This window comes from Microtus pennsylvanicus, chromosome 7, assembly GCF_037038515.1.
Source record: "Microtus pennsylvanicus isolate mMicPen1 chromosome 7, mMicPen1.hap1, whole genome shotgun sequence".
Taxonomy (NCBI): Eukaryota; Metazoa; Chordata; class Mammalia; order Rodentia; family Cricetidae; genus Microtus; species Microtus pennsylvanicus.
In genome coordinates this window covers 31638655-31654523 of record NC_134585.1, presented here as the reverse complement: position 1 = coordinate 31654523, position 15869 = coordinate 31638655, and the positions used below count along the sequence as shown (strand labels likewise).

Here is a 15869-nt window from a genome sequence, read left to right as displayed (position 1 = left end):
CGCACCCTGGAATCATATTAAAGGGCTCAGAGTGCTGGCGCTGTGTTTAAACTGCAGCAAATAACTTCTAAATGTCCGTACTGGGGAACGTTTAATTAACACAGTATTGTGCAATCTGTCAAGAGGTTACATCTTATGTTGTACTCTTAACACAAACAATAAGACATGGTAAAAGACTAAAACAAACTTTGTAACAAATATTCTTTTTTTTTTTTGCAAAATCTTAAAATTAGATTTATTTTTCAACCCGGCAATTCTATGCCTAGGCTTATATCTCAAAAGGAAATGCAAACACACTTCTATACAAAAACATGTGTATGAATGATCACAGCGGCATCATCCATAACCCACAGGACCATCACATGGTAAGTGGTTAGACTACTGTACACCCAGTGTGGATATAATATTAATTATATATTAAATAATATCAATAATATTACCCAGTGTAATATTATTAGAAAAAAAGAGACGTATTAGCACATGGGCCAATGCATATGAACCCTGAATATGGGAAAGATAATATAGATGATTCTACATAAACAATATAGAGTAGGAAAACAGGCAATCCGTCAATCACAGTTGCCTATGACGACAGGAGGAATGGGATCATGGGCTGTTTGGTAATAAGATTTTGAGGATCTTTCTATATGTTTGGAGCACCCCTTTAAGGAGCTAAGTGTAACAAATGTTCTTTAAAAAAGCTTTAGTGGGATCTGAAAAAAGTGTTTAACTCCATAGCCCAGCATTCAAACTGCCTGTAAATCTAGCTCTAGGGGAATCCACTGCCCCTTCTGACCTCGCCAGGTATCTGCACACACACACACACACACACACACACACACACAGAGAGAGAGAGAGAGAGAGAGAGAGAGAGAGAGAGAGAGAGAGAGAGAGAGAGAGAGAGAGAACAAATCTTTAAAGATATTTCTTAAAAAGTGTTTTTGACTGGGTAACATGGCTAACTTCCACTTCTCTATTGGTTTAAGTTAGTGCATGGCAGACTCATAGAGATGTTCTCTGTATTCTGACATTTTAAGTATACAGAGGTTTTAAATGAGTAATTTATAACTATGTTGTAATTCCAAAAGGGTATTCTACTTAAAAGCATACCACGTGGTTGGGGTGGAGCTGTGGTGATCCCTTCACATGTGGAGTTGAGAGTCATATGATCTAGAAAGGCTTCTGATCTTGGCAAGTAGTGGAACCATTGTGGCTTAGTTTCCCAGTGACTAACACAAGATGAATCTTCCCACTCACTTGCTCATGGAAAGTTAGAGGACTCAGCAAGAACATGCCCAGATTCCTGTATCTGACAGAATAGAATCTCATAGGAGAGAAAACGGGGAATAGTCTCGCCCTCATTGCCACAGGAAGGACTTTCTGAACAGAACACTTATAGTACAGGCACCAAGAACAACAATTAATAAATGGAACTGCACGAAGCTGAAAAGCTTCTGTTTGGCAAATGATAGCATTGTTCAGACAAAATGGCAGCCTACAGGACGGTAAAAAGATCTCTTCTAATTGTGCATCTGACAGAGGATCGGTACTTTCTCATCAGAGAAGAACCTTTCTTTAGTAAGTGGAAGCTAACACAGAGACCCACAAATAGATAATGCACATGTGCGCGTGCTCTCTCTCTCTCTCTCTCTCTCTCTCTTCTCTCTCTCTCTCTCTCTCTCTCTCTCTCTCTCTCTCTCACACACACACACACACACACACACAGAGAGAGAGAGAGAGAGAGAGAGAGAGAGAGAGAGAGAGAGAGAGAGCATTCAATTCTATTTGAGAGTACTCAGTTTAGAGCACTCGATCCTAAATGGGACGAATTCATCACAGTCCTCCCCTCAAGACTCAGGGAGCTATGCAGAAGAGGAAGATTGTACGAGCCTAGAGTGATGGATGATTCCAAGGAAACAGTGTCTTCCAGACACACAGAAAGGAAACCCAGAAATACTCACAGAGACTATGGCAGCATGCACAGAGCCTGCACAGGTTCAAGCCAGACGGGTCCCAACGCTGGACACAGGCTCCTACTGTTAACCAAGAAGCTATCTGTAATTGATACCCACTTCAAAGGAAAAACCAGCGTTCTCCAACAGAGTCTCAATGAGGACATCCACCACACCACTCTTCAGGGCAGGCCCCAAGTCCAGCAGTAGACAGCCAACACAAAACAAACAAAATGGCATTTTTGTAGACTATTTTGTCACATTTTGCTTGCTTTTGAGGCATTTTTTCTATCTTATTGGCCTTCTGTTTATTTTAATTTGTGTTTTTGCAGGTGTTTCTTGCCATGTTTGTTTGTCTGTTTTTAAAGCACAGAGAAAGAAAATAAAATTGGGTGCATAGGGAGGTGGAGAAGGGATAATATTTTGGTGAGCAAAATACATTGTGTGGAAAAAAAAAAAACCTTTCAATTTAAAAAAAATGTCCAGGTGCTTTAGAAAGCACAGTGAAAACACATTCCATTCTTTCACCTTCTGGCTGTTTGCCAGGCCTGGAGAGGGACCACCTAGTTTGGACAGAGGTGGACAGGGAGTTGGAAAGGACAAGTCGGGGCTTTCTTCAGTAGTTCAGGGAGCACTGGCCTTGTCTACCAAAGTCAGTTCATGGAGAAGTACACTTCATAGTGTTGGCAGCATCTCCTAGATCCAAGGTGATCTAGACTCTTCTGCTATTTCAGTTGAGATGGAACAAAGATGGGGAGACCTCTAGACCAACGCAGCCTGAGCTGGGATGCTTTTCTTTCATCCAGGTTAGTTGCCCTGAAGTAGGAGGGCATGAAAAGGGCTCTACAGGCCCAGCAGACTTAAAATGGGTTCCATTGGTCCTCAGGTCTTCCCTCTCCATCTCCAGTTCCCTCAGCTCCTAGACATAATGTCCTTTCAGATAGCTTACATTATTCTGAGGCTCCCCCCATGTTGTCCTTTGGAGCCCTTTACTTCTGACACCAAGAACATAGTCCTTAGGTGTTTGCTCTTCCAGGCTCTGGTGCTCCTGCCAGGATGGGGATGTGGTGTAGCCTTGTGTGACTTTAGCTTTCGTCGTGACCCTGATCTCCCTTGCTAAACTTGATCATTTTCTCATCTCTCTGATTGCCGGTGTTGGGTCCTCCTCTCTAGGTCTACATAACCCTGGCCATGTTCATCGGTTGGGGCAAGGGCTCTCTTTGTGTGTTAAGATTTTAAAAGGATTAAAGCCTCAAATGCTTTGTACTTGACAATGATCTTAATCCTATAAGGAATCCTTTCCTTTTTTTTTCATTTTAATACACACACACACACACACACACACACACACACACACACACGCTCGCGGCTCTATAACAGCCAGGACTTAAATCATGTTTTCCTACATATTCCAAATAAATAAAAGCAGTGGATGTTTTATCCCCTGGGGCCTGATTCCAAGAGAACAGAGTTGACTCCTTTCCTTCCTATATGTGGACAGCCTAAGGTCCCCAGTTCTTGGGTCGCCACAACACCAGGGTCTTTAGTCTTGCCCTTCTGCAGATCCTTAAATGCATAGAATTAGATAACCAAGCTGTTTCTTCAAATCCTCCTGTGGTTAAAACGCTAGACCACGACAAATATGGAGTTTTGAGCTCAAACCCATTAAAGGGGTTTATGTGCAGCTAAAAATAGAGGAAAATTCATTCCATTCTTATAAGAAGCTGATGAGCTTTGCCAAATGCGTCTCCGAAAATACATCTTTCCCCTCCCTGTCAATAGTCATACTTTCTGCCACCCCCCCAGTAGGGCAGATTATACATTTAATAGCCACAGTAGAAGGGCATCTTCAATAAAATACCATCTCATCTCAGGAGCACATCGGGACATGCTTTCAAGAATGAAGATTTTAGCAGGGCATAGCAGCACATGTCTTTAATCCCAGCACTCGAGAGGCAGAGGCAGGCAGGTCTCTGAGTTCAAGGACAGCCTGGTCCGCAGAGTGGGAGAGTTCCAGGACAGCCAGGGCTACACAGTAAAACCCTGTCTTGAAAAACAAAAATAAAAATAGCAACTTAAGGAGGAGAGTTTTATTTTGGCCCCTGGTTTAAGGAATGCCATCCACTGTGCAGGGGAAAATAAGACGTGGGGGGCTCCATGGCAGTAGGAGCATGTATCACCTCATGTTCACTTGTCTGCAGATCATAAAGCACACGCTACACGGGTACAGGCTATAAACTCATCCAAGAAGCCTTCTACTAAGCCGGGCGGTGGTGGTGCTCGCCTTTAATCCCAGCACTCGGGAGGCAGAGGCAGGTGGATCTCTGTGAGTTCGAGACCAGCCTGGTCTACAAGAGCTAGTCCTAGGACAGGCTCCAAAACCACAGAGAAACCCTGTCTCAGCACCCCCCCCCCAAAAAAGAAGAAGCCTTCTACTACACCTCCTGAAACAGAGCTACAAGCTAGGAACTGGAGCACTTCACACTCAAATTATAACATTCTACTCCTGGTCCCCTAGGCTCCTGGCAAACTCATAATGCAAACTGCTTTCAGTTCAACAGTGTTCAAAAGTCCAAAATCTGTTCCAAGGCTCAAGGCAAACTCTTAACTGTGAGTACTTATAACAACAACAACAACAACACACACACACACTAACCCTAAATTGCATATTTCCAACATTCAGTGGTTCAGAATAAAACACTTCACATTCTAGAGGAAGAGGCATAGAAAGGAAATATTAAACCCAAAGCAAGACCAAAGGCCATCAGAGAAAATATTAAATCCTGTAGCTTGATGTCTAACATCTGGGACTCTTGGTGGCATCATTTGAGCTCCAAAGGCTTTGAATGGCTCTTTCCCTTCAGCAATGTTACCTGTGACACAGGTGGCCTCTCTCTTGAGCATGCCACACTCAATACCTTCAGTTTCCCTTGGCAAATATACCATATACCTTGCTTCTCTGATATGCTGGGATCTCCGCTGCATCTCAGGCATTATGACCTCACACACACCTGGCTTCTATGACACGCTGGGTCTCCACTGTGCCTTGGGCATTATGACCTCACACACAGCCCTTTCAGGTGTTCCATCAGGTTATATGATTCTGATACTTATTTCCATGCCTAAAAACTTTCAAAAATCTTGTGCAAGCACAAACTACCTGTTTAACCGTGCATCCTGTTTGCCTGCAAAACCAGCATGACACCCAAGTTCTTCTGTCAGTTCAAGATATAGCCTGGACCGCTTATACCATGGGTACAACAGCCTCTATGCATCTTCTTCGTTGCAATGCTGACCCCTGAGGATTGCTTTATGCAAATGCCCTCAATGGAAAATTTTCAATTGCACTTTATAGTGTTACACTCTGGAGTAGTCAGTGGGTGGGGTCTTGAGGGCACTTTCCCTTACTGCCCTTTTTCCAAGTCCGAGGTTTCTCCTTAGTGGTGCTATCTTTTTAGACAGTCACCATCACTCCTGCTCCATCCCCAACTTTAATTGAGATCGTAACTCCCTTCTGCACCAGAGTGCATGAGCTTTTCCCCCATCTTTCTACTCAACTTTCTGCTTTCTGTCATTGTAAATCTGAATAAATGCAGTAAGCAATCACCATACCACGGCCTAAATGTTACCTGGTCTTAAAGTTTCCTTTGTCAAACAAAGTGCACCCATTACTTTTTAATTCAGCCTCACTCAAGTTTTCTGGACACGGGATGAATGTAACCAGATTCTTTCAAGGTTACAGTTGTCCTCCAGCCTAACTCCCAACTGAGTTCTTACTCCCTTCTGAAACTTCATGAGAATAATATTTCCCTCACTCCTTCCTACTGGCATTTTGACCCTCAGAACTCCTCCTCCCAGAATCACTTGTGAAGCTCTGTTGAGAATACGCTAATGTGTCTCCAGTCCACAGCTCTGGACTCTTCCACATTCTTCCCACAAACTAATCCTGAAGGCCTAACCACCACATGGATAACCACAACAATAATCCAACTTCTCTGTATGTTCTGTATTACTTACTCTGAGAATTACTCTGACCAAAGCAACTGAATAGAGGAGAGACTTATTTAGGTTGATGGTTTGAGGGATACCATCTATCCTGGTAGGGAAGACATGGTGGTTAGTGTCTTTGGAGCAGTGAGAGCTTGCTGCTTCTGCTAACTCACATCTCTGCAGATGAGGAAGCAAAGAATTGAAAGAAAGTGAGGCCAGGCTAGAACACCTCAAATGCCTGACCTCAGTGTGAGTCTATCTCCTAAAGGTTCCACAGACTTCCAAAATACTGCCTGCAGCTATGCACCAACTAGTAAAACATGTGAGCCTGCGGGAGCATTTCACCATTCAAACCATAATACCCTGAGTCAAGCCCTTCTTTTAGGAGGAGCCAGACCCCTGCCTCCGTCCTTCTCCCTTCCTTGGACCCAGCCAGGCCTCTGTCTGGGGTGTCAACATTTTCTCTTATGAATATCATCATTGTGGACCTGACTATGAATAGCATTCTGTCTTGATGACTTATGCAGTGTGGCGAAGAGGGCCTTGAGTGCAAAGAAATGTTTGTTTATCCTTGAGCCCCTAGCATCTATGAAATTCTATCCTCAGCAGGTCTGGAGGCCCTGGGACAAATACCCGAGAGTAGACAGCTAGGAGTTTCTGGATCTGGGCATTAAGTGTTTTGAAATTCAACTGAAATTTTCTTAATTGCTTGCATTTGTATTGATAACAGTTTACAAAACACTTTTGCCACAAATTCTTACTTGTTTTCACAACCGCTCCAGGAAGCAGATTTCATCCTCATCTTGGAGAGATGAAAAAGCTGACACTCAAAGAGGTTAAGCAAGCCGGGCGGTGGTGGCGCACGCCTTTAATCCCAGCACTCGGGAGGCTGAGGCAGGCGGATCTCTGTGAGTTCGAGGCCAGCCTGGCCTACAAGAGCTATTCCAGGACAGGCTCCAAAAACTACAGAGAAACCCTGTCTTGAAAAAAATCAAAACAAACAAACAAAAAAAAGGTTAAGCAGCTTTGCTCTAACAAGCAAAGAGCAAGCCAAGAGTTGAGTGCAGGCCTTCCAGGTCTCTGTTGGAACTCCCAGGTGGAAATCTGTGCTTTACGTCAAAGTGTTCCTCAGCTGAGCACCACCGTGGGGTGGAAATCACCTCATCTTATTACTAGTCTGTTTGCATTTTCATAACTGGGGGTCGGGGGTAGTATAGTTCATACACGTCCTGCTCCAAGAGAGCCTGTGGTCTCCATGAGGGTGGCCAGAGCTCTGAGTCCCTGCAACTGTGTGTGGTGTTGGTGGCATCCACCGGCATGCAGCTGGGTCATAGGCAGAGTCGGCACACTAGGCTCTGGAGTTGGACAACACAGTAAGATGCGCAGGCTCACCGAGCCTCCGCTCAGTGCGCATGTCTGACAGAGGCCATCGGAGGGGTAAATAAGAAACGGTAAACTATTTACTGCAGTGTCCACGGCCATCACTGGCATTCACACAGGCAAGCTCTAGTCGACAGTGAGCATCCCCAGCAACAAGTAAACTGGGCATTAGCTGATCCTACGTGTTTTGTGCTTCCTGTGGCACCAGCTTTGTCTAAGTTCGATGGCCTTCATCTTGTATATGGGAATCTACAGAGTGCTTAAAACACCATCATACTGAATAACAGATTTTATTAACACGAGCACAGAAGAAAATTCCAGAAGGAAGTTTACTCATTAAAGATTTTCATATTTTCATCTATACCTTTTGTGTGTATGTGTGTGGTTTTTCGAGACAGGGTTTCTCTGTGTAACAACCATGGTTATACTAGAACTCACTTTTTAGACCAGGCTGGCCTTGAACTCACAGAGATCCGTCTGCCTTGGCCTCCCAAGTGCTGGAATTAAAGGCATGTGCCTCCATGCCCAGCTCATCCATTTCATTTTTACATCAGATACATGCAAATGTGTATATATAAATGTAAGATATGTCTATATCTGTGTGTGCATATATTGCATGTTTGTATACATGCGTCTACATGTAGTCATATACATGCATATCTATGCTGATATTTGTACACATGAATATGACATATAATATATATGACATTTCAATAAAACTGATTTTATGACCTTAAAAATATGGGTATATTTAAAATTATATGTGTACTAAATTTTTAATCTTAAAAATCTACTAAAATGCAATTACTAATGGATTTTAAAAAACTAAATAATATGTTTCTCTGTTAAAGAAAGCTATTTAGGAATTTATAAGAGATGGCAATGTTCATCTTTTCTTTGTATTTTTCTGAAAATAGAGGTGAGATTGTTCTCTAAAATATTCCTCATATGAATTCAGAAAGCAAACCACATTTGCCTGGAACGGCATGCTGAAGAGGACACCATTTTTAATAAACCTGACTAATGACTAAGTCTGAATAGAATAGAGATGTGGGTAACCGGGCAGAATTTATGTCATCCTAAAACAGGAATAAAGATCTATGGCATGGAAAACTGCCTTTGGGGGCTTGACCAAGTTCTTAAATCCAGGGCTGGGCATAATGGCTGTGTTCAGGATACGGCATCCAGTCACACAGAAAAAGCCTATTAAAAATTAACAAAATAGTTTTTGAGACGATTTTAAGCGTTATGAATTGGCAAATGGCAATGACCAGCTGATCGGGTGGCTGGTTTGAATCTTAATAGCCAATTGTAAAGGAAATGGGCCACAGCCGCTTTCAGGCCCTGGTGACCACCAACAGAGATGGAAGTATGGGGTACAGCCCACTGTGAGGAACCGCGGTTCTCCAGAGATCAGACACGAAAGTCTGTCCAATTTCTCATCAGTACCGAGTGTTTCCGAGCATATCAAGATGAAATCTGGCACTGGGAGGAGGGGTTCATATTAGACTAGGTCTCAGGGTAGGAGACAAACGCATAAGATTCGCTGGTTTCATTACTACTGGACAGCTTAAGTCTTTGTTTTTGTTTTCTTATACCATTTTATTCATCATGGTTTTCCTGATATTTTTACATGTTGGGGCCAGGCCAAACTTATAGGGACCAGCATATCCCCAACTGCTTCCTTGGTTAAGTTCTTTTATTGTACACCATGGCCTCTTCATCCCAGAGCCACAAGTCAGACAACTAGCAAGAACCTCTATTCACTGAAATTGCTCAAACTGGTCAAAGCTAAACTCGTTTATCTTGCCTCAATCTATTCCTGGCTACAGAAACCACCATAATAAACCCCTGGCTCCAGAGTCACAGCTGTCAGCCCCCCATACCCTCCAGCATCTTCTTGGCACCAGGGAAGCCCCACCCACTCGAAACCAAGATGTCCAGCAAGTCAACTAAAGCCAAGGACACCAAAAAAAGTGACCTAAGTGGTCTATGTCCAATGTCGTCCCAAAGTTTGACCAGTCCAAGGTCCAGAAGTTTAAGGAGGCTTCAAACATGATTGACTGCAACTGTGGCAGCTTCATTGGCGAGGGGGCCATGAATGACACGCTGAGCTCTCTGGGGAAGAGTCCAGTGGATGGGTACCTGTAGAGCATGGTCAGCGAGGCACTACGCCCTATCATCTCCACCCTGTTTCTCAGTCTGCTCATGGAAAAGCTGAATAGCACACACATCTGGAACACCTTCACCGGTTTTGGTGAGGAGGCCATGGGCAACAGCTTCCCAGATGAAGGGCTGGGCAAAATGTCCTATGGGGCACCTATTGATAAGAATGGCGAGTTCAACTGCACAGAGTTCACCCACATCCTCAAAAATGGTACCCAGGACAAAGAAGACAGGTAGGCAATTCCAGTGCTCAGGCCCCATCCCACTGACCTCCTCCACCCGTGCCATGCTCACCTGTGCCAGCTCTGTGTCGTAGCCACAACCCTCCCCTAGGTGCTAGGGTTCGAGTGAGTCTCAAGATTCAGAGTGTACATACAGCAGCCAGAAGTAGGAATTCCTAGCACTAGGAAGGGTCTCTGACCCCCTGCAAGGAAAGACCACAGTCTGTGGAAGGGAGCCAAAGGAGGGACCAAGGGAAAGACCCTGAAGATATGGGGCTTTGATCACGCCTTCTCTTTCCTCAGCGACTCCTAAGAAGCAAGCACCCATGTGCTAGTGCTAGACCCTCGTTCCCAGCATCTCCACGAATACACACACATTGACCAGGTCCCTTTAAAGGATAACAATCCTCACATACACCTGTCTGGTCACCAGATCATACCCTCCTCTTCCCCCCAGTGCTCAGAATGCACACTTAGAAGGTGGTTGTCTGAGGGGATTCAGGCTTAATAAAAGGCTAAACACAGCGAAACAACAACAAAACCCTCTGACTCAGCAGGGCGGTGGTGGTGCACACCTCTAATCCCAGAAGCAGAGGTGTGTGGATCTCTGTGAGCTGGAGGCCAGCCGCGTCTACAACGGTGAGTTCAAGGACAGCTAAGGGTGCACAGTGAAACCAAGTCTCAAAAAACAAACAAACAAACAAAACAATCCCCTGGCTCAGGGCTTCTTGCTTCTCTGCCTTCTAACATTCCTGGTATATCACTGTTGGCTCCGGGTAGTGGCTTATCCCTCCTCGGGATCTTTCTGATGGTTGTCAGTTTATGATTTTGCCTTCTCCAAAACCAAACAAATAATAAATAAAAACTAAATAAAAAAATACATCAAATGTCCTAAGTCTCAAACAATATGTATGAAAATGCCAGGTGTTTAGAGAAGAAAAAAAAAACTGAGTTGACTTTGAACTGTACAAAGCAAAGTGTCTGGTGGCTGCTGAGACACCAGCCCTTCATTCATGAGTCGGGGGACATGGACAAATGCCTGTGAGCCTCCGTGGTTATAGACCTTCTTGTGGGATCTGGAGCCCACTCTGCACCATTAGTTTCATTGTGGCAGTGGGATGCCTAGGGCAGCAGACTGTGGGCAGGCGAGAGGGCCGGGGGTAGGTAGGTAGGAGGGGCTGGGAAGGACACTGCAGTCAGAAAGGACAAAATTTGCTTACTAATAAACTGGGGAAGCAGAAGAGTCAGAATCAAAACAACCTAGGATTTTCAAACTCTAGACTCATGAACGACAGAGGGACCCCAGCAGAGGGACGCTGGAAACATGAGAAGGGCTAGACAATGACTCAGGGACTCCTCTCTGCAAACCCTAGTGAGCGAAGTCAGCAATTGCTACATTCCTTCCAGCTGTGTCCTGAGAAGGATAAAGAGATAACTGAGCAAAAGACACCACCTACTGCAAGCTAACAGTCTGGGAAGAAACGTGATTATAGGCACAATGCTCTGTCCTTAGAGAATATCACGACCCAGGCCCAAGGCTCGCCCTCGTCTCCATCTCTAGGAGCTTGCTGCACATTTTACACTTGAGAGCACATTCACGTCTGCCTGGTCAACCTCACCACCGCCGGCACAAAGATGTCGTCGGAGGTTTCAGCAGACAAGCCAGGGTTGGCTCTGACTTACCTAGGCATCCATATATACACATTTCCCCTTAGTTTACTGATGTGTGTTGTTATGTGCACAGGACCAGTGTTTGTAGTCTCCAGCACACACAGAAAGACCAACGGTAGTTGTTACTTGTTCCTGGTACCCAGGTCCAGCTGCCCTTTCACCTGTTCCCCAAGGACTTCCTCATTTACCCGATGCACAAGGTTTACTTCCTTTCTGTCTGCCAGATAATGTCATCTCTGCTCTTTCTCTGACACAAGGTCTGGTAGTCACAGGTCAAGAGCATAACAGCAGATTGGGCACAAACAGAAGTGTATTCCTGAACAAACACTTAGGGCACACTTCCAACGTGCTTCGAGCTTTCCCTGCTGTCCATTTGCCTCCAGCGCCTGAAATTGGAGGCCAGCATCTGTGAGCGTGTGGGTATTTTCTTGATTGGCCTAAGTGCTTAAAGCAGTTCCAGCTAGCTTCTCTCATTAGGGCTGAATTTAGGTGGATTAGAGACGGGGCGGGGGCAGGGGGAGCCAAACGGAAGGTAAAAGGATTTCATCACTTAATAATGCCAATTTTATCATCACCTACAATAACTTCCATTAGGGTAATAAGGCATTAAGTATATGTTGATTGCAAATAAGCTGGTTACATTTGCTAATTGTAAGAAGATCGGGGTTTTTTTTTTCTTCCTATTTGAGTTGTAATTTCAAACCATCTCTACTTCCTAAAACCAGGGCATATCAAAGGAAGGTGGCCTATATGCCATAGAGACAGAAAATGAGATTTTTGGAGCTGTTTGGCAAGCGACTGATTGCATGACAGAAATAAATGGAGAATTCATCTACAGAAATGAAGGATATAAATGGCTCGCTCTAGCTGATTTGCTCTCGCCTTCTCTCCCTCCGGGTCAAATTAATATGTTTACTACTGATAAGCTGATTTAGATCTCTGAGGATGTTCATGTGACTTGCCATTGCACCGTGCTGGGATCTCCCCTGAACGTGTGGTTTCCACCCTAAGTTACCAGACTCTGCATTTTATGAATTCTCCATAACTGTGCAGTGCTGGTTTAAGGGATAGAGAGGCTTTGGTGACATGATATTGTCATTTGGGACCGCTACGAAAGCACAAACACAGTACAACTGGCCCACTCTCGGGTGGCTGCCCCTGCTCCGTGGAAGTAAATGTCACCTCTGCTACAAGCAAGGTTCATCTGTACTATCAGTCCATATGGACCAAATCCAAATGATTTGTTTCCACTTTGATAAAAGACAATCCTAGCTGATTAGAAGTTCCTAAAATTATAAGTGTCTGGTGTCCTGAATAGAAAGTGGACTTGCAGAGATGGCTCCGTCTGGGTTTCTGGAGCGGGAGATCATTTCTTTTCAGCCACAGAAGTTTTCTTATCTGTTTCTCACCAATATATTCAGAGGTGTTTTGCTTGGAAAGAATGAAAACTAGTAACTCAAATTGCAATCTAGAAAACAGGCATGATAGTCTTCATTGTGCTGTTTTCAGCTATAATAGTTCTTGCTTGTGTACACTTTTGCCTGCAAAGGTTCCAGTCACCTGGTGGTCAACTGCCATTGGAAAATGGTCAATGAAAAACCCAGAAAGAAGTAATTAGCAAGTTTTTAAACGTATGTTGTTCTGAGTAGGGTTATGAAATCTTGCACTGTATTGCCCTATTCTGTCTGGGTATGAACCCCCGGTCTTTATAAGGATGTGACGATCGGTGTCACATCTGGCAAGACAGGGCTGATTCGAAGGGCTTGCCTAGCTCACCGCATCGTCTCAACTGCCATCAGAAGTGCCCAAGTGCCCAAGACGGATGGAGTCACGGCCACACTTGCATGCCTGCAGGGACACCAGATCCACCACTACTATTGCTGAGAATCCCAGGGGCCACCTGCCTGCCAACTGCACTTGGAAACATCTCTCAAGTTGCTCTAGCTTCCTTTCTATGAGTAATAAAATGTGAGAATAGTTTCTGTCTCCCTGCAAGTTTCCAGAACTCAAGAAAAAAAAACCTTAGCATATGTCAAATTCTAACACTCCCAGTGACCCAATGCTATACCAATTCCCACAGACACTGTTACTGTGTGTGGAATTTATCTGGATCAAGGTCAAGGAAGTGGAGATCCAGAAGGTCTTAGACCAAGAAAGTCTAGAAACTCCTTAATAAAAGAAGTTTTCTTGAATTCAGTCTTTCTCATTTACAGAAAATAATTAAAAGCACCCTTTCCAGAAAATTCCAGAGACCTGGTAAAAACGAAGATTTATACATTCCTGGAGAGAGTGATCCGGCGCTGAAGACTGTTCCTGCTTTTATCTTCTGTCCCTTCAGACTACAAGTGGTATTTTAAAATCTATAATCAGGGGCTGGAGAGATGGCTCAGTGGTTAAGAGTGCTGGCTGCTCTTCCAGAGGACCTGGGCTCAATTCCCAGCTCCCACATGACGTCTCGCAACTGATGTAACTCCAGTTCCAGGAGATCTAACATTCTCTTCTGGCTTCTACAAGCACCCAGGCATGCATATGGGGCACAACCGCATATGCACGTAAAACTCTCATATGCATTAAAAAAAAAAGAATGTGTACTGCTCTTGCAAAGGCCTGGAGCACTGGTTTGTGGCTTACAACTGCCTGTACCACCAGCTCCAGGGCATTCTGTATTCTCTTTGGCCTCCATGGGCACTGCACTCATAAGTACACTTAATTAAACATTAAAAACTTGCTTGGCAATTGGGTGGTGGTGGCACACACTTTTAATCTCAGCACTCGGGAGACAGAGGCAAGGGGATCTCTGTGAGTTCAAGGCCAGCCAAGGTGACACAAAGAAACCCTGTCTTGAAAAAAACAAATCAACAAAAAGTTGCTCGGCTTCCCTAAATGTAAATTCGCTAAGCTAAAGTGGTTTGGGTGGAGTTGACGACGGTGGTGTGTGTGGCTGCTGGACCTCATCTTTGGGAGTTGGAAGCGTGGGGCCGTCACCCCTTCACCACCGCTTTGGGGTACTGAGTGTCTCTGCGAGGTGCCACGTGGAGCAGAGCTCAAAAGCACAACGCAGGCCCCATAGCTCCAACACTGACAATCTTTATATTAACAAGAACAGAGTTCTAATTATTCTAAATACTGCCAAAATTAGGCCCAACTGTTCAATTTTCCACGTGTTCTTCTTAATTAGAAATGAAATGAAAGAGAAAATGAAACCATCAAAATTACATAAATAAAAGCAGATGGAATCCAGTTTGGGGAGGTCTGCTCTATAATAACATTCCCTTTAATAAAATCCATTGGTTAATTTGATTGATAAAAGCAGCGTTAGAATTAAATAAGAATTACCATACACTTGGGTAAATATTTGTAGGTTTCTTCATGTGCTGCCATGATAAAGGTAATTTAGCTTAAACGCAACCATCATCTCTCTTTATAACCGAGAAAGCATTACTAATTGTGTGTGTTAATATGGTACAATATGGGATTGAATAGAGATTTTATCTTAATAACAGCTCCATTAAATTAAAGACAGTGTTGTATGACAAGAAAGATAAGTCTGTTTATTCCAAACGAGCAGAGCAAATGAACAACCGCGGAGAGATGCTGGAGCTAACATTTGGGCGTTCCAGCAAACAAGGGTGTTTATCACTACTGTTGTAAGCAAGGCTTTGGGGGCATAATCCAGCTTCATTGGCAAAAGCAATACTTTAATTATGGTATAAAAGATACCGATCTTTCCCTTTATTTGTCTGGTGGGTACTTTAGAAAAGAAGATGCTGAGCAGAGAATGGCCAAACCCATTAGGATGGTATAACCGTCCCTTTGGATTGTTACCAGCCTGTGGACGCCAGGCTGTGAGCAGTTGGGCTCCTGTAGATGAGAGTAAAAATTGAAGATTAACTATAGAAATGATGGCACAGGGCTTCAGTGCTGTGCCTAGTCCTACATCCTGTCTGTCACTTGTGTGTCTGTCATATGCCCAGCCCGTCCTCCTGTTCCATGGGTGCTGTCCTCAGCTGCGTCCTCACTGGGATGGTGTGACAGGATCCCACCAGAAGCACAGTGCTAGGAGCTGAAGCCCAGTCCTAAAGGAGACAGGAAAATCAGCCAGAAAGCCCAGCTCTCTTCCCCATGTGGGCCTGGGAAGTCTCACTCTGGTTAACACAACATGGCCACTAAACATTTGCCCTGGAGGACTAGAAGGCCATAGGAGTGGCTATGTTTTTGTCTGCTTATTTGCTTGGTTTTTGTTTTCTTGCTTGCTTTGTTTTTATAATAACAAGTCAAAAACTGAACATTCAGAGGGTGTAGATCTGCTATGAGTTCAGGGCCACTGAGCTGATAGGTGACTGTGCTTTCTGCCTCCGGGAGTAAACACCACCAGCAGGACCCGAACACATGTCTCTTTGAACAAGCACAAACATGCACATTCACACACACACACACACACACACACACACACACACACACACACACCACATCTGATAAAAGACAGCAT

The 15869-nt window shown here is 44.3% G+C and overlaps 1 pseudogene; it reads left to right on the top strand.

Moving 5' to 3' along the window:
- Nucleotides 1-9314: 9314 nt before the first annotated feature.
- LOC142853983 (myosin regulatory light polypeptide 9 pseudogene) lies at nucleotides 9315-10022 on the top strand (annotated as a pseudogene).
- Nucleotides 10023-15869: the final 5847 nt, after the last annotated feature.